Source organism: Lissotriton helveticus, chromosome 6 (assembly GCF_964261635.1).
Source record: "Lissotriton helveticus chromosome 6, aLisHel1.1, whole genome shotgun sequence".
In the NCBI taxonomy this organism is placed as follows: domain Eukaryota; kingdom Metazoa; phylum Chordata; class Amphibia; order Caudata; family Salamandridae; genus Lissotriton; species Lissotriton helveticus.
In genome coordinates, this window is record NC_136067.1 from 586,984,391 (window position 1) to 587,008,729 (window position 24,339).

The window sequence follows — 24,339 nt, forward strand, 5'->3', positions numbered from 1 at the left end:
CCCTAAATCTCTCACCTTGCCTGCTTTTCCCCTTACGTATTTGTGCTTATTGTTTATCTCGACCTTACATGTAACTATGTTGCCATGCTCTAAGAACTGTGTAACCTTTGTAACGATGTAACCTGTAACTATGATCTGATGCTCATGTGAAGCGCTCTGATACCTCCGGGTCTAGCCAGCGCTATATAAAACTTTTAAAATAAAAATAAAATAAATAAATGTATCATATTAGGTGCATGTTATGCAACTTGTATATTTTAAAGACTTATTACTAGACTAGAATTGTTAATTTATAAAAGATGTCCTAGCTTTATGAATGTTCAAAATTAAATGCTGCTCAATGCCATTTTACCATCAAATGTATTTAATGGTGTTTTTTTTTTCTATATTTATTTGTCTTTTTAAAGTCTAAGAAAAGGTCTTGCATTGGGACATTGATCCCCAATAATTGCGTATTTGTCTGGCAGAGTGCCCTTGAAATTGTTATAATGTGACGTTCTACTGTGAAGTATGTGAATTGAATGTAATATTTTATGGTTTTTTAAATCGAAATAAAGATCATTGACTTGACTTGACTTGACTTGAATGCCCTCTTGGTTGAAGATGTGTCCAAAGAATTCCAGAGAAGTTTGGAAAAACGAGCACTTGTCGCGGTGCTTTGTTACCCCATGCTCACAGAGGCGTTGCAGCATGTTCTTCAGGTGTTTGTGGTGCTCTGCTGAGGTGGCGGAGTGGATGAGTATGTCATTGCTGACATTTAATATGCCTGGGAGGCCGGATAGCATTTTGCTTATGGTGTTCTGGAAGTCCTCAACGGCTGATGAGATCCCAAAGTTCAGATGCATGTATCGGCGTAGGCCCATGTATGTGCTGAAACTGGAGATGTATCCTCTACGAGTGTCAGCTGGAGGTACCCGGCACTGATGTCCAGCTTCAAGAACCACCTTGAGCCGTTGTCGCCTGCAACTTTATCATCCATGGGGGGTGTGAAGTGTTGCTCCCTCTTGATGGCGCAGTTGGGTAGCCTCATGTTGATACACAGTTGTAACTTCCCCAGCTGTTTGGGTTTCTCTGCGATCACCATCAGGGAAACCCATGGGGTAGGGCCCGATAACTTCTCTATCACTCCTTGCTGTTCTAGCTTTTCAAGTTCTCACTCCACCAATTGTCTGAGGTGGAATGGGAAGCAGCAGTGTCTCAGCGCTACCAGTGCGACCGTCAGGTTGATATGCAGCTTGATTGGGGTGCACTTGAGGCGGCACAGGCCTTTTAATAGCTCTGAAAATTGGTCTGGTAGGCCATCTACTTGGGGTGTCCGGACACTCCTAGCAAAGGACATTAGCCCTGGGTCTTCGGCGGTCTGGCTGCCAATCAGGGTATCCGCCTCTTGGTCGATGGTATGGTTTGCCGTCATTACTTCATGCTCCTCTTACCTCACGTGCACCGCCATCCACCTTTTTGAGGGGTAGTGGGAAGTGGCTCCTGTAGGCTAAGATCTTGGTTCAGAATGGCATAATGGGAGCTGGGGGCGAAGACAGTTGTACTGCTGGATCCCCATTATGTTGACTGATGCCCCTGTGTTGATGATGGCCTTGACTTCGGATCCAGCTACTTTGACAATGCATGTTGGTTGCGGGCTTCAGCAGCGTTTTAGCTGTCCTGTGAAGGAGATGAGAAAGGGCTCTTCTTAGTCTTTGTCGGGGAGAAGACTTCGAGATGGCTGTATGGCTTCCCCAGCCCCTTGAGGTCATCCTCTTGTCCTAAGTTCATGATGGATAGCTGGCTTCATGATGGATAGCTGGCTCTGGAAGTGGTCTTTGACCTCTAGTGTCTTTTCCTCTGTCTTTTGCCAGCAGACCACCGTAAAATGGTTGAGAATTCTGCAGACGGCGCAGGTCTGACCTTCCGGTGCACTCGATGCCGGTGTGTTCATCACTATCGCAGAACCCACACTTCGACTTGGTTGCTGGCGATTTCTGTTTCCTGTTCGTGTCGCTCAGGTTTCACGCTCCGAGTGCATCAGCACTCTCCACCTTGATGTTCACTGGTTTTTCCATGGCTCTTGTGAGGGCTTGGTCCATTTTGTTGTCCTGTGCTGCCGACAAGTTATGTGTTCTTGCCAATATCAAGATGTCGTCTAGGCTTATGTTGGGATGGCGCAGGATTAGGCCTCGGAGTACCTTCTATCGGCATCCTTGGATGACCTTCACCCTGACTTCCTTGGACTGGTCATCCGCTGTGCAGGTACTGGCCAGTTTAGGAAGCCTGGTGTGGAAGGCATTGATGGATTCTAATTTGCTTTGTCTGGCTTGGTGCTGCTTGAACCTCTCAAAGTCTGGGTTGAGTTGTGGGTCGAAGTGGGCATTGTGTGCCCTCACTGTTGTGTCGTAGTCTGTGGCAATACCTGTGTTTGGTGGGTGTTTGAATAGCTTGAATATCTTGTCTCCGGCACAGTGGAGGAGTAACAACCACTTGACAGCTCGGCCAGTCTCTCTTGTGTTGACAAAGTAATTTTCAAATGCAAAAACAACAATTAATGGACAGAATGCAGAACAATGTCATTCCTTCACCCCAGTACAGAGATCTGGGCCTAAATCTATCATTTTTTTGCTCACCATGCCATTCCAGTTTGGACCCAGTCATATACAAATCAGTCTTGACCCTGCTCCCAATGGGAACCGTCCAGCCTGAACTGCCAGGCCAGGTCCTCCCTGGACTGGAAACAAATATCCCAGGACCTGTTTTGGGCTTTCAGCCCTCATCAGCCAGGATAGCTTGACTCCAGTGGCATGGAGAGCACAGGACCCACGTCTGGGCATACCCGTCCCACTCGGGGTGACAAATGCAAAAACAACAATTGATGGACAGAATGCAGAACAATATCATACATTTACTCCAGTACAGCGATCTGGGCCTAAATTCATAATTTTTTTGCTCATCATGCCATTCCAGTTGGGACCCAGCCATATGCAAATCAGTCTTGACCCTGCACACAATGGGAACAGTCCAGCCCAAACTGCCAGCCCAGGGAGGACCTGGCTAGGCAGTTCGGTCTGGACTGTTCCCATGAGGCACAGGGTTAAGCCTGATTTGCATATGGCTGGGTCTAAACTGGGGTGGCATGGTGAGCAAAAGAACAATGGATTTAACCCAGATCTCTTGACTGGAGGTGAATGTATGATATTGTTCTGCATTTTGTCCATCAATTGTTGTTTTTGAATTTGTCACCCCGAGTAGGACGGGTATGCTCAGACGTGGTTCCTGTGCTCTCCATGCCAGCATTCCGGCGATCATTTGTTTGCGTAGCACTAAAGTCATTTTCAAGGTGCTCAATCCATATTTTCCATCGTGGGGACGCTGTCCTGTGTTCTTTAGTTAACTGAATGGTGGCAGCACCCCAGTGAGGGCGTGCTGCACTCGGGCCCTCTCCTGGGGCAGGGCCTGAGCTTCGTCCACCATCGGGAGTCACGTTGGGATGTCCCCTCGGCTGCACAGACCAGTAGACCTCTTGCCTTCCTTTCCCTTCCTCTGTTTTTTGGCTGTACGCCTGCTGTTGGGTTGTTGTATGGCTTGCTGGGGTCATAGGCAGGCTTGGACCATGGCTTGCTAAGCTTCCCCCTCTGGCTCTGCCATGTTCTGTGTTACTGTGATCAGTCTAATTAATTTGTGCCTCTTTCTATGTTATTATTCTCTCTTCCTGCCCTCCTTCTCCATCTCCTTCTCTTTTTTCTTTTTTTCTACTCGTCTTCTTATGCAGTGGCTTCATTGCAATCCTTGCTCACTTCCCTGTTTTGTCAGTTTTTTTTTCACTCTCTTCCTTCCTGGGTCTTGGAGGTCACTTGTCAGGCCTTCACTGGGGCTGTAGACCCAGTGGAGGTAGCCGGGTGCCTGCCTGGCCTCCCATGGGCTGATGATGCCGGTAGCTGGAGCATACTCGATGTGACACTGGTCAGGGCGGGGCTCGCTGCGAGGCACCGCTCTGTAGAAGGCACTGACTGATTTAACACCTCTCTCTCTTGCCGGCAGCTGCTCCGCAGGTAACGAGGGCTGCTAGTCGCTGCAGCAGGGTTTGGGAACACTTGGCTGCGGCGTGGATGGCGTTGGCCCGCTGGAGACGCGGCCCGATGTCTGTTGGGGGTTCTGCTGATACTCTAGGGCAGGGGAGCATGGGGGAATAGCCCACGTCACCAGTGTAATGACCCGCTGTTGCATAGCAGGTTATCTACGTGGGGGCATGCCAGAAACACAGTAAAGACACTCACCCAATAATAGTGGGTATCAGAGTTGAACCTCGAGTGAATCATTCCCTTTTATTGACTGTCCGCAGGCCAGGTGACATGTTGATACATCTGGTGTTGGACATTGGCAACAGGACCGCTGACCTGCTACACATACCATGCACGCCAATCACCAACTGCCATATAGACAGGAGCTAAAAATGTCCACTTAAAGAATTCCTGCAAAAACACTGCTCTAAGCCCAGCAGACTGAGGGCCACAGGGCAGATGCCATGAGTATTCCCCACTGCAGCTGAAGCGACCTGCAGCTCGTTCGCATACTAGTTGCTCTAGCAACCCAAAATACAAATACACAATACAAGGTTGGAGAGAAGGCACCGCAGACCTCCGGTCGGTGAATCAGCTTTGGCATGTAAGCCATACCCACCCCGGCCAAAGGAAGGCACTGCTGACCTCGAGTTGGGCAGCACAGCTAAATCCCAGTCTCCTAAGAGTGGAGTGGTGTGGCTCACTGGTTAGAGGCGGCAGACCCGTAAGCAGAGAACGGCCCGGGACCAGGGTTCAATTCCCGACGCGGCAGGGTCGTGGACCAGGGTCAAAACGGACTTGATAATTCTCGCCTCGGTGCCTACTCTAACCAGGGAACACACTCGGCAACTCTGGGCATTAAGCTTGCCTCATCTCTACAACGGCCCCCCACAGACGCCGGGGATGCCTGGTTTCACCTTGGAGATACCCAGAAAGGGACCATCTCACAGGGAAAACCAGGACGGGTTCCCCAGCGGTCTTCAGCGCCAGGATACTCCTTGGAGTCACAGTGCGCTTTACAAGTACACCCACACACCTAAAACAGACCCTACCATTGGGGAGAACTCCTCCAAAACAGATAAACCGATAAAAATGGCCCCTAACATGCCCGGCCAATCACCAACTGTCAAGTGTTCAGGAGGGACACGGGGCAGAAGCCATGAGTATCCCCCAATGTAATTGAAGAGACCTGCATGTCGATTGCATACTGGTTGCACTAGCAACCCAAAATACACACACAAAGGTTGGACAAAAGGCACCGCAGACCTCTGGTCGCGTGAATCAGCCGCAGCCAGTCGCGCAACGCCCATTGGACTCAAAGGGCTTCAGCCCACCCCCCCCGGTGTGTGTGGCAGCCTGGGATGAGACAGCTTCCACGGCACACACACAGCCGCACCCCCGGAACTTCACAGGTCTTTTTTTATGTTTGAAGAGCTTTATTAATATAATAAAAGGTAACAACTGACAAAAGGAAGGGAGATACAAAATATATGGGAAAGTAAAAAGCATAACATTCCTAATGTCAAAATTAGAGCACAAGAAATCATTTTATGTAATTTTAAAGGAAAGAGAGGGGGAAGAAAGAGAGACAGGGGGAGAAAGCAAAGTGGAGAAAGAAAGAAAAAGAAAATTATAGAGGCAATAAAAGAGGTAAAGGCAATAAAGGCAATCTGCAAAAACTGTATAATATCTCAATAAACATTGGAAGAAACCAAGAGAGATAATAAACATCATCAAAAGATAAATACAATGAGATATAAGTACAACAGAGAGTATATCATTTAAGGGGGTTTAAAATTCTCAGAATTGATTAGAAACGGTTTCATTTTTGTAGCTAAACGATCTAAATAAACAGTAAGGGGAAGCCAATAAAGCTCAACATTACGAGGAGGTTTACAGGATGAGGCAAAGGAAACATCAAGTCTATGAAAGTGACAAATAGAATTCCACCAATGTTGCATGGAGACATTTGTAAGGGATTTCTAATTGAAAGAAATATGCTGAAAAGCGAGTGCAAGCATAAGGTCAAAGAAACCACAAGAGTGTGGTGGTAAAGTAAATGCATCTGAGAGACTACCTAGGAAGAGAATAGAAGGTGAGTATGGAACAGAAAGTGAGAAAATCTGAGAAATACACTGCCAAACCTGTTTCCAAAGAGTAGAAACCATAGGACAATAGAAGAACATGTGTAAAAGATCAGCATCAGGCAAATTACAAGTCCAACAGGCAGAATTAGAAGAAGAGGAAAAGCGAGAAAGGGAAAGAGGAGAAAGATAAAGTCTGTGATACAGAAAGAAGAGAGACTGAGTGAGAGAAGCAGAGCGAGAAACCTTCAAGGATTGGAGCCAGAGTTTATCCCAAAGGTAAATGGGCCAAACACAGCCTAGATCAGCTTCCCAGGAAATTTCAACTTTGGATTTAGGACGATCCGGGTTAGGAGAAGAAAAGAATTTGTATACAAGAGACGCTTTAGGAAGAGTAGAAAGCAACGCCAAGAGAGAAGACGGAGGAACGAGGGATAGCGTGGGAGGCAGAGAATAATAACCCTCGAGATTCACTCCCATAAGAATGGTATATTTATGCAAGAAGGAATGGGGGCAAGAAAATTGGAGTTGAAAAAGCAGAAACGAACAAGGGGAAGTACCATCAAAAATCTGATGAATCCATATAATACCCTTCCGTCTCCAAGAGGACCAACAGATAGGTCTAATATTGATAAGAATAAGCAAATTGTACCAGATGGGCTGTTGTAAAAAGGAATCAAGGGAAGTAGATGAAAGGGAAAATAAAGGTCGTAAGAGGGAAGAAGTATGTTTGAATAACGGGAAAGATTCATAAGGGGATTTCGAGGAAAATCGGATAAGCTCTTCAAAGGAGAAAGGGGACAGAAAGATATGTTCAATCGAGAGCCAGAGAGGAGAGAAAGGGGAGACTTCACGTGAAAGCCAACGTGAAGCTTGACAAAGGGAGAAGGATTTATGACATAGACGGAAGTCATGGAAATTAACACCACCATTAGATTTGGGTCTATGAAGATAAGAGAGAGAGATTCTGGACTTTTTGCCTTTCCAAAGAAATTTTGAGATGGAAGAGTCAAGGCGTTTAAAATATAGAGCAGGAATATGGACAGGTAGCATAGAAAGCGTGTAGATAAGAATAGGAGCAATCATCATTTTAATAGAATCCAACCTACCTCACCATGAAAGAAAAAGCGGATTGCAAGAGGAGAATAATTGGTCAATATGCGAGAGGACAGCGGACATATTCAATTTGACAGAGGAAGTGATAGAGTTAGAGAACCAAATCCCAAGATATTTAATTTTGGTGCTATTCCAGGCAAAACCCGTAGAAGAAAAAAGATGAGGAAGACAGAATTTTTTCGTCAAGGGGAGAATTTCTGTCTTAGCCGAATTAATCTTATATCCAGATACAAGGGAAAACTCATCGAATTCAGCTAATAAAGGGGGAATGGAGGACTCCGGGTCTGAAATGAACAAAAGGATATTGTCAGCGTATGCAGAGAGTTTTAACTGGTTTTCGCCATAGGGAAAACCGGAGATAGAAGAATTCTGGCGAATGGAGGACAAGAAGGGTTCAAGAGCCAAAACAAAAAGGAGCTGAGAAAGAGGGCTACCTTGACGAACACCTCTTCGAAGAGTGAAAGAAGCAGAGAGATGACCATTAACAAGAACAGAAGCCTTGGGAAAGGAATATAATAAAGATACAAGAGATATAAATTTGGGACTAAAACCATGCCAATTGAGGGAAGCAAATAGGAAGGACCAATCTACCCGATCAAAAGCTTTCTCAGCGTCAACTGAAATGGCAGGCAAGGGGAACGACAGAGAAGAAGCTTTATTTAGGACATTGTGAAAAAGGAGAGAGTTGTCAGAAGTAAGCCTACCTTTGATAAAACCACATTGTTCTTTGCCGATGAGATGTGGCATAAAAGAATCCAATCGTAAAGCAAGTAATTTGGCGAAGAGTTTATATTCAACATTAACTAACGAAATAGGGCGATAGTTTTTGCAAAACTTCGGGTCCCTGCCTTTTTTCGGAATCAAACAGATCGTAGCGTCTTGAAAAGTGCCTGCAGCTGAACCCGAAGAAGCAAAAGACTGAAAAAGAGTTAATAGCCTGGGCAGAAGAAGATCAGAAAAATTTCAATAGAATTCCACTTGAAAACCATCAGGACCAGGAGTTTTACACGTAGTAAGGGAAGAGAGTGCTGCAGAAAGTTCGTGAAGAGTAAGATCAAGGTCAAGGGAGGCAAAATTAAGATGAGGTGTAGAAGGTTTAGGAAGTTTCTTAAAGTAGGAATGAAGCATAGAAGAAGAAGGAGGAGATTCTGGGGTGTAAAGCTGTTGGTAAAAAAGTTGGAATTGGTCAAGAATCTTGTCAGTCTCATGAAGAAGAGTATTATCCGATGAGACAATAGATTCAATCCCAGTGCGTTCCTTGCGGGCTTTAAGATAATTAGCTAAAAGTTTGCCAGATTTATTACAACCACCGTAATACCGTGCGCTACTCCAAAGAAGTATAGAAGAGGCATTATCCGTAGAAAGTTTGTTAAAGGAAATTTTGGCGCGCAGACGATCTGGTGACATGCATTTAGCAGAAGAGGTATAGAATTGGTGTTCCAACTTTTTTATAAGGGCGAGAAAGGATTTCCGTTTCTGACGAGATTGTTTCTTTTTCCAAGAAACAAAGTCAATAATAAATCCTCTTGCAGTAGCTTTAAAAGAGTCACAAAGAGTATGGGGAGGAATATCGGGGGTAGAGTTGGTGAGAAAGAAATCATCGGTGAAAGTACGGAAGGAAGAGGAAAAATTAGGATCGGTAAGAAGTGAAGAATTGAAGCGCCACCGGGAGGATTTGGGGTGAGGGGGAAGGAGATCAATATCCGTAATAATGGGAGCATGATCTGAAATTACAATAGGCTCAATAGAGGAAGATACAAGATTCTGAGTGAGAAGTTGAGAGAAAAATGTAATCCAATCTAGAGGAGGAAGCATGAGGGTGGGAGAAAAAAGAATAATCAAGAGTATCTGGATGTGTAAGTCGCCAGGAGTCTGAAAGGTTAGTTTGAGATATAGTATCCAGAAATTGCTTGTGGGGCTTGTGGGGAACAAAGCGAACAGTAGACTTACGGTCCAGAAACGGGTCAACAAGTTGATTACAATCACCACCTAAAAGGAGGAAATCATCTTTGTATTGTGTACATTTGCTCGTAATGACTGGCCAAAACAAACAGGGTAGTACCATAAATATTAAACACAGTTAAGGGAATAGAATCAAGCAATAATTTAGCCAAAATCCAGCGACCCTCCGAATCCTTTTCCTCCAACAAAACTTTACATTTGAGCTTCTTATGAACCAAAATGGCAACCCCATTCTTTTTGTTATCCGTTGGCGAAAATAAAACATTACCCACCCAACTCCTTTTCAATTTAAGGGATTCAGCATCATTGAGATGAGTTTCTTGTAAAAGAACAATATCAGGGGTATAGGAAGATAAGTGGGAGAGTACCCTCTGTTTCTTAATAGGATTAATAAAACCTTTTACATTCCATGAAATAACTCTTAATTGTAAATCATGTTAAATATGATAAGTAAAACTCTAGAAACAGGAACATTGCAAATATGATAGAAAAATAAAAAAAAACGTGAAAAACCTCTTGCAAAAGAGAAAAGCGAACAGGAATAGAGAAAAGTACAATAAACGCCTTGTCAAATAGGGAAAAGACGAGTAGAACAAATAAAGCAGTGCAATACATAACTTCAAACTGCATTAAACAACATACAAAGGCAAACATTGCAAAACAGTAAAAATGTATTATAGAATTACGAGAAAGGAAAGTGAAGACAAGACGTAGAGAGTGCATAGCATCAACTAGAATAGAACAGAATAGAACAAGAGAAGGGGAAACAAGTAGAGAAAAGAGTAGTAGAGGGGAAAAAAGGAGAAAAGAGAACAGACAGTACATATCCAAAAGGATGACTGCAGAAAACATACCTGATGGGGAAGTACAAGAGGGAAGCAGGGAAGTGGCGACCCGTAACAAGAAGAACCGCACGAAGAACAGGATTCCAAAAGAACGGCACGAAGAGCAGGATTCCCTTCACAGGTCTTTTAAAGACCTTTTGTTTCTTAATGAGGCATTGTTGTTGTTCCACCCCTTCTAAGAGCCCCTGCAGCTCCACTCTGCCTATTGCTTAGAGAATCAGCCTCCCGCCCCCGAAATTGTTTCGTAGCACCCCCTGAAATGTGGCTTTAGTCACGCCTCTGGCCTTACCACATAAGCCATGACCGCCCCGGCCAGAGGAAGACACTGCAGACCTCTAGTCGGGCAGTACAGCCCTCGGTGAACCTGCAGCACTGCGAGCAGACAAGCACCTCGCTGGCCCTGAGGGATCTAAAAGCACTCACCTGTAGACTGCCAACGAGAAACACTGGAATTACTCCTCCACTACACTGCTGCATGTCTATACATGTCATTCTCAAACACACCAGCACCACTCAATACGGGGGCAACTCAAATCACTTAAGCACGTGCACTGTGCCTGCCCTGAATAAAGAATGCAAAAAGTACATATTGATGGACAGAATGCAGCACAATGTCATACATTCACCCCAGTACAGAGATCTGGGCCTAAATCCATAGTTTTTTTGCTCACCATGCCATTCCAGTTTGGGCTCAGCCATATGCAAATCAGTCTTGACCCTGCGCCCAATGGGAACAGTCCAGCCCGAACTGCCAGGTCAGGTCCTCCCTGGACTGGAAACAAGAATCCTAGGACCGATTTCGGGCTTTCAGCCCTCATCAGCCAGGATAGGTTGACTCCAGTGGCATGGAGAGCACAGAACCTACGTGTGGGCATACCCCTCCCACTTCGGGTGACACAAATGCAAAAACAACAATTGATGGACAGAATGCAGAACAATGTCATACATTCACCCTAGTACAGAGATCTGGGCCTGAGATCTGGTTTTTTGCTCACCATGCTATTCCAGTTTGGACCCAGGTCTAAACTGGGGTGGCATGGTGAGCAAAAGAATGATGGATTTAACCCAGATATCTTGACTGGGGGCGAATGTATTGATTGGTTCTGCATTCCGTCCATCAATTGTGTGTATTTTGCTTTCTAGCCCTAAGTGCGCCGGGTATGCCCAGATGTGGGTCCCGGGCTCACTGTGCCACTGGATTCAAACTATCCTGGCTGAAGAGAGGTGAAACCCCGAAACTGGTCCCAGGATGCTTGTTTCCGGTCCAGAGAGGACCTGGCTTGGCAGTTCGGGCTGGACTATTCCCGTGAGGCACTGGGCCACGACTGATTTGCATATGGCCAGGTCTAAACTGGGATGGCATGGTGAGCAAAAGAATGATGGATTTAACCTAGATCTCTTCACTGGGGGTGAATTTATTGATTGGTTCAGCATTCCGTTCATCAATTGTGTGTCTTTTGCTGAATGAAGAATGGCACACTAAAAAGGAAAAGGAAGTGCAGGGGGTTGAGGTTGTTTTATACGCTGGGAAGAGGTTGTGAATGGAGGCACAGAGGCCACACTGTGTGATTCATCACTGTGAGAAGGACAAGGAGATAAAGTAATTGCACAAAACAACTATCACTCCTAACACCTGTTGACTGAGTCTTTGCCTTTGACTCTCTACTGGCCTCCTCTGCCTTTCTGTTAGGTTTGCAGTATACAAAATGTTACAAAATACATAATAACATACTATCCTGGAATACACACTATAACATTGGAGTAAAGATATATTTTTTGTAGAAACCAGAACCAAGCTTTTACACACAGTGCTCCTCATAAAATGTATTCCCACTTCATACAGCTTAAAAAAATATGAACTTATTTTATTAGGGCTAATATTTATGTTTTGTTGCTTTGTTGATATCTGCATCAGGAAAGGTGCTTGTTGCAAATTCGCTTCAACAATGCCGTGGGGTTAACAGTTAATTGACGGGAATACTTTCACGTTATATGCAAATTTAAGGGGCGTCGCCCCTTAAAACAGCCCCTTGTAAAACAGGCCAGTGCCATAGCTAAAGGTGTGCTGCGCTCTATACTGCTATATCGTAGTTTATGTGCTCTTTCTTTCTGATCTGTCTGATCTCATTATGCCGCCTACATTGTAAATGTAAATTGATACTTGTATAGCACATTACTCACCCACAAGGGTCTCAAGGCACTTGTTCGAATACCGCTGTGGAACCCATCCTGGAGTGTCCACTCCTGGGCACCCCCAAGGTGGAAGCTAGGCGTCCTTAGCATTGTGGGGGCCGTTGTGGAGATTAAGCAAGCTATTGCCCAGAGTTGCAGAGTCGGACTCCATGATTGGAATAGGTACCAAGGCGAGAATTATCAGGTCCGTGGAATTTTGAGCCCAAAACCTGCCGTGGCGGGGAATTGAACCCTGGTCCCAGGCTCGACCTCTGCATCAGGGTCTGCCGCTCTAACCATTGAGCCACACTTCTCCACTTACCAACGTATTTGACTTTAACCATTTGTCCACTGTTCTTTACTATTCATGGGGGTGACAACCCTCAACCCCTTCTTCCGATAACACAAAAGGCACACACCACGGTGAGAACCCTCTGGAAAAGCAACTGCCACTCAGTTCAGGAGAAGCTGGGGGTCAGAGGTCACACCACAAAAAAAAGCAATGACCCCTTCAGGCTACCACAATATTTTCCACTCAGTGTTTTCCCAGGCACAGGCATGGGTAGTTCCCCCAAGTTTTCCAATTGCATTCTACATAGTCCTAATTTTATAATTATATCAACAGGACTACAAATACCAGAATTCAAAAGTGAAACCCCGGGGACTGAATAAACTACCCGCGCATTGAATTAGGAAACTTCAGAGTGTTCTGATAGTCTGTTTTGCCTGTGAGAAATTTACTGTATGTACACCGTGTGCTCAGCTTAGCCTCATGCATGGCAGGGGGGTTCATGCTTATTGGAGCGAGCACGGGAACAGCTAAAAGCAAGGGGACGTGAAACTGGGTTGCAGCTATGCAGACTGGAGGCATCCAAACAATTGGCTTCGTTTGACGGAAGTTGGGAAGCGTGTGAAAACTCTCCATCACAGGTAGCGCCAGAAAGAGTGAGGAAGAGAAACACCAACTGCCTCAGGGTTGAATGATTCGTTCACTCACCATGCACGCTTTTCAAAACGGTTGAATTATTCACCGGCTACCGAGGACAGTCTGAGTTATGATGTCACAGACAGGCTTCTGGCTGGAAAATTAAATGCATTATTCCATTACTCTGCACCATGTCCCCTAGGGCCACTGTGTTTGCACATTCACATATCTGGCCGAAGTGTATCAGGTGAAGGAGTAGTGCGCCATCTAGTGGGCGAGAGGGCAGACTCGACACTGGAAGTACCGTTAGAGTGTAAAAAAAAACACAGGTTTAAGTGGCAGTCTTGAAATAAAAACAATCTCTACCGGAAAACGGAGCTGGTCATGTAAACTGTCTGCAACCCGTAGTACAGGGAAACAGAGGGGATTAAACAGTTTTCTGTTATCCATTAAAGCTTCAAGCTACACAAATTGACAGGGAGACTTATGCATGTTGGTCAGTGGAAAAGCATTGATTAACCAGCAGAGAACTATTGATTTTTCCAGCAGGGTCACAGCCAGTTACATAGCAGCAAATCAGCTGGCGCAGCCGCTAGCACCTAGCTAGACCAAACAGACAGCTTGTTGACTCATTCGCAGCTATTAAAAAGTGCACACCAGCACGGCTGAGCCACCAGACCATGGGTAACGTAGTTTTATTTTTAGCAACAATCGTTTATCAGTCAGACATGCAACTTCAGTGTATAGGCTAAAGCCACACCGTGATCGTGTGAGAATCTTAAAGCTATACCTTTTCAATCAACAACTCATGGCCATCTGAAGGCATGCGATGAGCAACTAAGCATACATCGTGAGCATTTTAGCATCGATTCTGTAGTTCAGTATTCATTTTGGAACAAAAGGTGACCTTGATATAGCGGGTGCATCGTTGGTTAGCTGCCCAATTTACCAGGTCTATGAACGATGTGCCACTCCAGTCTTTTTTTTCTTTGAATTCTAGGACTTGTAGTCCTGTTTTATTCTGTGATAAACAAGACTACACGTCCCAGAATTCAATTAAAAACCTGGACTGGAGCAGCACATCAAGCGTGGACCTGGGAAACATTGCAGGGCGGCAGGAAGAGTGTATTTTCTTCCCCAAAAATTCTATGCATATATGGTCTTCCACCATGGGTGGCTCCCCCACTAGGACAGAGGAGCGTCACCCCACTGCTTTCTCGCCGTACGAGAAAGTCAAACTATAAAATGATAATAACTTTTAAATATCATTTATGTTTGCTTTGTGCATTGCGGGTGGGCGGGACTGCTCTGCTTTTTGAGCATGGCAGGGAAGGAGTTGTTTTCCCACTCCTGAGTGTGCAAAGACTATTTGGCCGGCGCTCTCGGGCCGCCCAAACCAGTCATGTGCAGCCTGCATGGAGAACACATCCACCCCACTAGCCCCTGGCTGGGCGCCGTCCCGACCAATCACATTTGGCTTAGGGGAGAGAGCCTGGCTGCCTCCTCCCTGTTTCTGTCGGACGCAGGAGAGTAGGATCAGAGAAGACGCAGGACCCAGCAGAAAGGTAAGATTAATTTAATTTTTTTATTTCCCGTTAACCCCCCACCCGCGACCACCCATACCCGCCCCCCACCCACGAGCAATGCCGACCGCTACTGTCTCCACCAACATATAATTGGAATGTGTAGTGTCTTGGCTTTTTTGCCTGGCTGTTGCACCGGATCCCATGCACAATGACGCGTTTAAGTTCCGCCCTTAAGAGGAGAGGCACACAGGGGTAGGGTATTAGAGCTTGTTTGCGAAGGCGAGCGGATGTTACTTTCAGCACTACTGATGATTACAACTTTCATCTCTTACGTGTGGAGGGCTCTCCTGAAGTTACCTCATGTGAAGTAACAACTTCCAAAATTGAAAGATGCTGAAATTATAATAAACTGATCCTTGTATCAATTATGACTGACTATAAAAAGATGATTCTGATTTATTTAAAATATGTGTCTAACGTTAGGAATATTTTGTGTGAAAACCATAGCAATGAACTTTGGAAAACGGTATTTTCCTTTGATAGAGTAACAGACTCGAACAAGGCCCAACCTCCATCTTGTTTTGATTTCTCCTCAATCGCATGTAACACAATGTGTTCTATGGAATGCCCTGTGTTAACATGCTGTTCTTGAAGAACTCCAGAGGAAGCCTTTTCGCAACAGTTCAAGGCCTTTCCTGCCTGTGCCACTGTAGGTCCATTCATAATATGGGACTGCCATTGTTTTGAGTGTAACTAAATTTGTACTGTCATGTCCGATGACAATAGGTAACAAGCATTAGTAAATGCATTAGGTTTCGCCACTTTGAAGAATAATAAGCTGTTTTTTGTTGTAAGTTGTTGCTTGCTGTGTCATTGAACAATATAAGTTACAGAAAGTCTGTTAAAGTATTATTATTTGTTTATGTAAAAAAAAGGCAATATATTGTGCTTTTGCTAGAGGTATTATAAAGGGGGAGACTCGGTAAAAGGTGGAAGACAAAGATAAAAAAACATGAACTGATCAGTTTGGTTGAACTTGGTACATCTATGGAAAGAATGCCTAATGGGTAGATGAAAAACCATACAAGGACAGTGCAAGTACTGTTTTTGCAAATCCAAAAAACAAGAATACGAAAACTAGATGAAAAATTGTTGTTTGGTTATTGTCCATTGTTAAGATAAATAAATGGTAATTAACTTTACATTTTTGAAATGTGCATTTGAGCAGTTGTGTAATATAAGTGAAAGAAACACACAAAGTGAGATTATTTTATTGAGATGGGCACTTTTTTTTATTTAGTACAGATTTCTCTAACAGTTTTTTCTCAATTTTGCACTGCACTTTTTTTATTATTGCGAAAAAACTTAAGCATGAACATAAGCTCTCAAACAATAATGAGAATATAGTAAATATTTGCATTTGCATTGTCACTGGCATTGTGTTACTTATGGTTTACAATTTTTCTTTATTTAAACAGTACCCTGTGACATTGCCAATTATTTGCTAAATACTTTGAAGTCAGTAACAAACACTGTATTATTTTTTAGGGCATTTGTTATAATAAGGCCTGGTGCCACTGCACCTGCTTCACCATTGAAATCACAACCCTAGTGCCTGCTAGATAACTGCACTTTGCCTGCTTTAAGAATGTGCAGTTGGAGCTCTTTATATTATATAACAACGAAAATAAGGGAGCTGATTAAATTACTTTGTACAACTCAAACCCTTTTTAGCAATAATTAAGCAAAATTACCAGCACAAAGCGAGATAAATTAGACAAAGCATTAGCCTGTTTTTAGAATGTGCAGGTGATTTTCTTTATGTTATATAACAAAGAAAATACAGGAGGCTGTTTAAATTACTTTGGAAAACTCAAAGCCCTTTTAGCAATTATTAAGCTAAAATACCACTCTTTCAAAGTATGCAAATAAATATGAAAGCATTTTACCTCAACGGAAAGATGGACGGCAAAATTCTCACTATTAGGAACTAACTCCTGCTTCAGTTTAAAGAGTATCGCTCACTTACTACTTTGCTTATTTGTATGGCCAACGGAAAACACAGCAAACAATATAACACGTTTTTGGTTCTAGAACATTACAATCTGCACAGTAAAGTCCGGTCTGAAAAAAGCCGGTCTTCCCACCTACTTTCTTACTTCGCTAAACACTCAGGGCCATATGTAGGTAATTCCCAAATCCCGAATCTTAAATACCGATTATTACCGAATTTTACCGAATCGGTAATAAGAATTCGGTATTTGGGATGTAGGAAAAAATTCGGTAAAATGTACTGAATCGGTAACATTCGGTAAAGAAATACCGAATCCCCAACACCGATCGGTAAAATCCGAATCTGTAAAATCTGATTCGGTAAATACCGAATTGGCAATTCAAAAAAGAAACAATTAAGTAAACAGCCAATTCGGTGCAACCACCCCACCTCCCAACCAGGGAGTGGCCACACCCATGCAAATGCACTCAATCTGAAGCTACTGGAAAGGCTGGGAGAGCAGAGCAGAGCCCTTGAGACACTGGGATACTTACTCCAGGCAAACAGCATGATGTCAAGCAAGGACACTGAAAGGGAAGGAGCAGAGAGAAAGAGGAAGATGAAATTCAGCACCATGGAGCTGCAGGTCCTTGTGGAGGAGGTAGTGAAGGAACACCACAGGTTGTTTGGCAAGCAGTCCCTGCAGGTGGCAGAATCTGCCAAAAGGAAGATTTGGCTGGCTATACAATCCAAGGTGAATGCCATTGGAGTGACCCCATGGGACATCGACGACCTCAAGAAGAGGTGGTATGACCTCTGGAGTGTGACAAAGAGAAAAATGGCTGAGCTCCAGAAACAAGCAAGGCAGACAGGAGGAAGGAGGAACAGGGCACCTGCCCTGACTGAGCTTGAGGAGCTGGTGGAGGCCACCATAGAGCCAGACAGCGTCTGTGGGATTGGGGATGCAGACAGCTCAGCCCGAGCTACCATCAAAAAAGGTAAGAAGTATGCACAGCAATCACCCCCACCCCTTCCCCTTCCCCTTCCCTTTCCCCTTCCCCAATGTGGTAGTGTGAACCCCACTCCAGTACAGGTTTTAGTATACACCAGCAATGTATTATGGGAGATGTAGTCACTGAAACACCTACCACGTCAGACAACACATCAAACAAGGCATGCGACACACATCAGTGATGAGCAAGCTGCAGGACCACAGAGCTATTGTACGATTTTCTGTCCACAGGCGAGACATCTCGCAGGCGTCCCAAGTGCAAGGAAGGTAGTGCACCCCAGAGGGAAGGCACACAGGAGGCGAGTACCAGTGAAGGGCACACCACACAAGCAACAGCGGCATCACCAACACTGCCAGCCTTGCCACACCTGCCAGCGTCACTACAGCTGCTGGCCTCCCCACACCACAGTGGGGGGTGACACATCAACCATGGCAGTTGAGGACAGCAATGCTCATCAGCAGTCCACCGCCGAGGAGGCCCACACAGGTGCCAGACGCTGCAAGGGCCAGGGACAGCAGTCCAAACCAACATAACGAGGGTCCTGGTGTCTTCTGCGGCCAGGAGGCAAGTATGGTAAAGGTGCAGCGCATGCAGGGGAAGGCCATCCAGTCGGTCCAACGACAGATGAAGCACCTAAATAAAAATGTAAAAAACATTGATAAGGGCATCAGCTAAATGGCAGAGGGAATGAGAGAGATGGCTGCAGGCATGCAGAACATGTCCCAGTCAGTGCAGCTGCTGTGCAGCAAGCTTGGCGAGGACAGGGCAACAAGGTGCAGGGAGAGGCAGAGGTCTGAACAACACACAAGGGCAGTGATTCGGCTAGCCACTGCCACTTCCCTGCTCTGCAGGCCCTGCATCAACATGCAGGAGGGACTGGCGCACTGCAGCAGTGAAGTCTCCAGGGGCCTTGTGAGGGTGACAAGTGCAGTTGAGGTGCTGCTGACTGCTTAGTAGGCAAATACTGGTGCTCGGGATGTGGGGGAGAGCGAGGAGACTACTGTCATGGAGATAGGCTTTGCCTTCACACTGTGTTAAGTTAGCATGAGCTTATTAGAAGTTTAAATGCCATTTTTCCTCTCTGCTGCTTCTGCACACGGCACATATTATTATTAATGCTTTGAGCCTAGTAGAATATTTTGCTTCACACGAGAATACTATGTTTTCAGCTTTGCTATGTCTGAACAGTGAGTGCCGAGGCCTTCAAGGTTATTTCAACACAGTGGTTGTTGTTCGATCTGATCAGCGCACGTCCTAGACATAACATATATGCAGCTGTGGCCAACTCTGGTTTTGGCGCATTTAATAATGCACTGCGCAGAGCATGCACGAACACTTGATGAATATTCACATGCAGAGAGCTGGTGTAGAAGATGATGTGATCCCTTTCTACTAACACCAGAGGTATGGGGCCGCCCTTCTAAAACCCAAAGAGACCTTCTGTAGATATAATATAATAAACTAGCAAGGGAGGGTAAGACTGAGGTGCCATTTAGCCTTCTTCCCTTTAGTATTTTAACATGCTTTCTACCTTTGTATTTTATGGAATAGTAATTATGCTGATAACCTTGTTGCTTATAATATGTTTGCTTGTATTAGCTAAGATACTGCGCCTGAGAACACGGCATTAGAAATAAATATTTCAAACTTGCACGTGTCTTCATTTACTTCTCGTTCTGGACTGGTATGATAGTATAACGAAAGAGTGTTCATGTGTTCCACGTTACCTGAGGTGTTCTAAGTCCATGTTCTGGGTTGTCTAATCATTGGGGGTATGGAAGAACCAATGAGACACTGATTGCTAGTCTGGTAGGGGATTTTGGATACTAAGGTGAGTTTTGGTACACCCTAATTCACTGAGGTTCCAAGTCTCTATGCACAGTTCTGTGTAGGAGCAGAATCCCTGCGACACTACCAGTAGGAAAAGCATGACCCCCCCTGTTACTGACAACCGATCTATCAGCAGGCGGCATGGAGCTGCCACTGCCCACACAGCCAGTGAGGACAGCCATCCAATGGCATCCAGCACCGGTGGGCGTGCCCGCAGACACTGATGCTGCCCACATTCCCTGAACTGGAATAAGTGAAGTAACCCAGGACTTCCCTAATGGATGGTAACACTTGGACTGGCACATTTGGGCTTTTGTGTACTGGCGTAGTGCCAAGATATTAAAACTATGTTGTGTACATACAACAACTGGCTGTGTCTCCTTACTTACTTAGAAATATTTGCGTGTGATCTCTGCCCGTCTTTGTCTCCCATCTGTTGCTGGTGCCACTCCTGCTGTGTTGGGCTCAGGGTGTACAAATTCATCATCATCATCCTCAATATCTGTTAATTCTACTGCTGTTCCTTTTCTAGTGGCAAGGTTGTGCAGCATTGTGCAAGTTGCAATGATTTTACAGCAGATGAGGGGTGAGTACTGACGTGCACCTCCGCTTTTGTGGAGGCAGCGGAACCTGCTTTTTAACAGCCCAGAGGTGCGCTCCACAGCGTTGCGTGTAGATTTGTGTTACACGTTGTATCGTCTCTCACTCGGGGTTGATGGGTTCAGGTATGGAGTGAGGATGAATGAGCAGACGGCACATGCGCTATCGCCTATGTGGAAAAAAGAGAGCCATTAATCACATGCACAACAACACCTACATCTGCAGTATCGATCAGGGTATTCCCACAGTGTTTTACCTAGGAGGTATCCTTCTCCAAATTCCCCAGCTTCCAGGGTATTTGGCCACGATATCTGTGATTATGTTGGCAGCATCACAGATTACCTGCACATTTATGGAGTGGGTGGACTTTCTATTCCTGTAGATGTACTCAGTGGCTGCAGGTGGGCAGATTGGGATGTGTGTGCCATCAATACAGCCAATGACATGTGGGAGCTATGCCATTTGGTAAAAGTCAGTCTTGGTCTTCAGCAGTTCCGCATGTGTGTCAGGGAACCTGATGTAATGATGCATTCTCTGCATCATGGCCTCCAGGAACTTCCTGAAGAAACAGGACAGGCAGCTCTGGGACACCCCACCTACCGCAGCTATCAACCCCTGTTAACTGCCAGATGCAAGTAGGTGTAAGCTACAGAGCACCTAAACATGTGGTGGTATGGCGTGTGCCCTTGCTGTTGGGTGCTCCAGGAGTGGGTGCAGGTCCCTTAACAAGTCCAGGATAGTGAGGGGGTGTAGCCTGTACCTTTCATGGAACTCTGCCTCAGTAAGTTGGAAGAGTGTGATCCGCTGTCTGTAGACTTGCTCCTCCGGTCTCCAGATCCTCACTCCTGCTGCCTGTAGCCGTATCCGCCTTGCTATCACATAGAAAGCCGCCATTCTGATCACACTGTTGCATTTTGGGGCCTGTTTTATGGCCTGCACCTGGTTACCACCTGCTTTCAATCCATGGTAATTACCGACTCTTAAATCCCGAATTTCATGGATTTCTTAATTAACGGTTTTTCCTACATCTCTTTTATCGTTTTAGCGTTTCTTATTTTCCGAATCGGTATTTTCCGATTCGGTATTTTCCAAATCGGTATTATCCGATTCGGTATTTATGAATCGTGGATTCCGATTAGATGATGAGGAACCAGTAATTACCAATTCTTTTTTCCCGAATCGTTCCCTACATCGTGCATGCCTATTTACCGGTCGGTAACTGTAAAATTTACCTAATTTCTCTATTACCGACCGGTATTTGGCTACCTACATATGGCCCTCAGTGTTAAAAAAGTAGAGAATTCACACCAAAGAAGGAAAAAACAGTTTTTTGTTGAAAAGTATTCTAAAATGATAGATACGTTAAAAAACAAGAACAGCAGCACAAATCACATACGGTCACCATGCACTCATGCTCACAAAGACAAGCTTTGACGCAATGCGACAACAACGCCCAGTGTTATAATCAAGGATGTAGTCTCGTAGGTTACAAAAGATGTAGGTTTATTAGGTTTAGATCAGGTTACAGGTAAATCGGGTAAAACTGGTAAAGCCCCACCATGGGCAGCATCCAGCTACTCAGCCCTTCTCAATCCAACTGTACACTTATCCAAGCACAAACACTCTCAGCATTCCCACCATCCAATCACATCACCCACTGGCTGAGCAGCATGGAACATCAAGAATGTGGGGAGAAGGCATAAGATAGCAAGACTCCAGAACACATCTACCCCTCTATAAAACAACAGGAAATTCAGTAGGACAAAGGACGTCAAACTCTCTTCCCACAAAACATCAAACAAAACTATAAATACCATCCCACTGAAACAAACAGAAAAGGTCAACCAACACTCTCCGCAATAACTTCAATGCTCCAATGGGATGTAGGATGGTAAAATACACAGGCAATTAATACGTCCCACAAATTCAGAATGAAGTGTGCAGATAACTCCAAAACTGAACACAACTACCTGTTCCCTCACAACACATACACTTTAATGGGACCAGCCCATAACCCTCTGTAACAAAACACTGAAACAGGACCAGGACTTCTTCCATACTCTATTCCATTAGGGTTTAACCAAGTACCCCCATCATCATACACTGAAACAGGAGCTGGGTTTCACCTACCCTCTACTGCATAGGGGTGGTACAGCGTACTCCCTTAAAATTGGGCTAAAACCTGCCCCATCATCCCCTTTCCTAGGCAGGATGGTAACTACCCACCGTACTTTATTTTATTTTTATTTTTTTAAGCGATTTGTATAGCGCCTGGTGACCCAAGGGCATCCCCGCGCTGTAAGGAGATTGTTTATCCTGTAAGGAGAGGGAGGGAGGAGGAACAATTATTTCGGGAATAGGTGCGTTTTCAGTTTTTTGCGAAAGGTCAGGTAGCTGGCTTCCAGTCTGAGGGTGCGTGGGAGGGAATTCCATCTCACGGCCGCTTGCACCGAGAATCGTCGGACTTAACACATTGCTCCTACATCCTAAACCCCTTAGGAAGGATGGTCAAAATGACACTTCACAAAGATGCCACTCAACCACTTCTTCTGCTTCTGCAAAGTAAACAGGACAGAGAAAACATACACCCGTACAACCTTGGGCTAAACACATGCCCTTACACCTTTAACTCCTTAGGAAGGGTGGATTCTTGGGCTTACACACTGCCCTTACAACTTCAGTGCTACCTTTATTCCTGAGCTTAGCTAATTTCTTGTTTCTGAACTAGCACTGCCTTCAGTGCTACCTTTATTCCTGTGCCAGTACTACTCTACTTCTCCCTTGAGCCTCTCTCCTTCTGTATTTACCTTTTCTCAGAACACACCTTTCTTCCCATTACATTCGGCCCAGATCCTAGTATGCTGTCATCCTATTCCTGCTGTCTTGTTTGCATTTTCCTGGTATATTTGTTACTTGTTTTCTGCCAAGTGTGCCCTTTGTTTTCCCTTCTTTACTGTTAAGCACTCCTCCTTGCTAGCTCCTTGTCTATAGTGGCCGTGTATTTAAAGTTTGACATCCTCGCTGTTACTGCCTTGCGTGTTCCTGTTTGACTGCCAGGATCAGTGGGCTCAGCTGACAACCTAGGTGGTGTTTCTTGTCCACTGTGAGTATTGTCTTTGAGTTACTTTAATAACATCACCATAGGTATCAGCTACACAGACCCTGCCTTTGCATGTATATCCAATGGATGGCTATTCGCAGTCAGTATCTCTATATCTGTAACAGTAATTGTTGCTGAGGAATTTACTGGGCTTCTGGCCTACCGTGTGGCGCTCCCGACTGCTTTACCCCACATTCCCTTCATTGTTAATGTTATTATATATACAGATATGTCTTGCACTTCAGTCCTCGGTGTAGCTGAATGCTAAATTGCCTCGTGAGTGCCTGTCTTTTCTGAGTCTTTACCGTCTTGTTTCCTTGTGCAGGCTTCCCCTTCGAATCTGTTTTTTCCCTCTGACTCTCTGTGTGATCCTGGGCACTGCTGTACTCCTCATTCTGCTTACTTTTTCTACCCAGCCGCCAGTCCCCGGCCAAGTTCCTGACTGTGTTCCAGACATTGTCCCGGACAGTCTTGACACACAGTACCTGCTGCACCATTCAAATTATGATCCTAGTGCCTACAGGATAACTGCATTTGTGACTGCCCATTTAGTAGTAAAATATACCAATATTTGGTGTTTAGAGAAGTTATGACAACTATTGGCCCTGGTGCCACTGCACCTGCTGCATCATTTCAATCATGGCTCTATTGTTTGCAAGGTTACTGCATTTGACTCTTCCTGTTTAGTAGTAAAATATAGTAATATTAGGTGTTTTGTGGTGTTCCTAGAACTTTTGGTCCCGGTCTCACTGCACCTGCTGCACCAATAAAATCATGCCTCTTGTGCCTGCTAGATAGCTGCATTTGTGACTGTCTGTTTAATAGGAACATTTAGCAATTATCTGTGTTTAGTGGGGTCCCTACAGGTTTTGGCCCTGGTGCCACTGCACCTGCAGCACCATTCAAATCATGCCCCTTTTAACTGCAAGGTAACTGCAATTGTTACTTCCTGTTTAGTAGTAAAATATAGCAATATTAGGTGTTTAGAGGTAAAGGTAACAAAATGCAAACAGTGGGCGGTATGCAGCGTTATCCCCCCATAAAAGGTTGGCACCCCAACGTGGACAGGAATGAGTAGTTAGGCCACGGAAAACTGATTGCGAGACATCGAATGGAGAACAGACTAC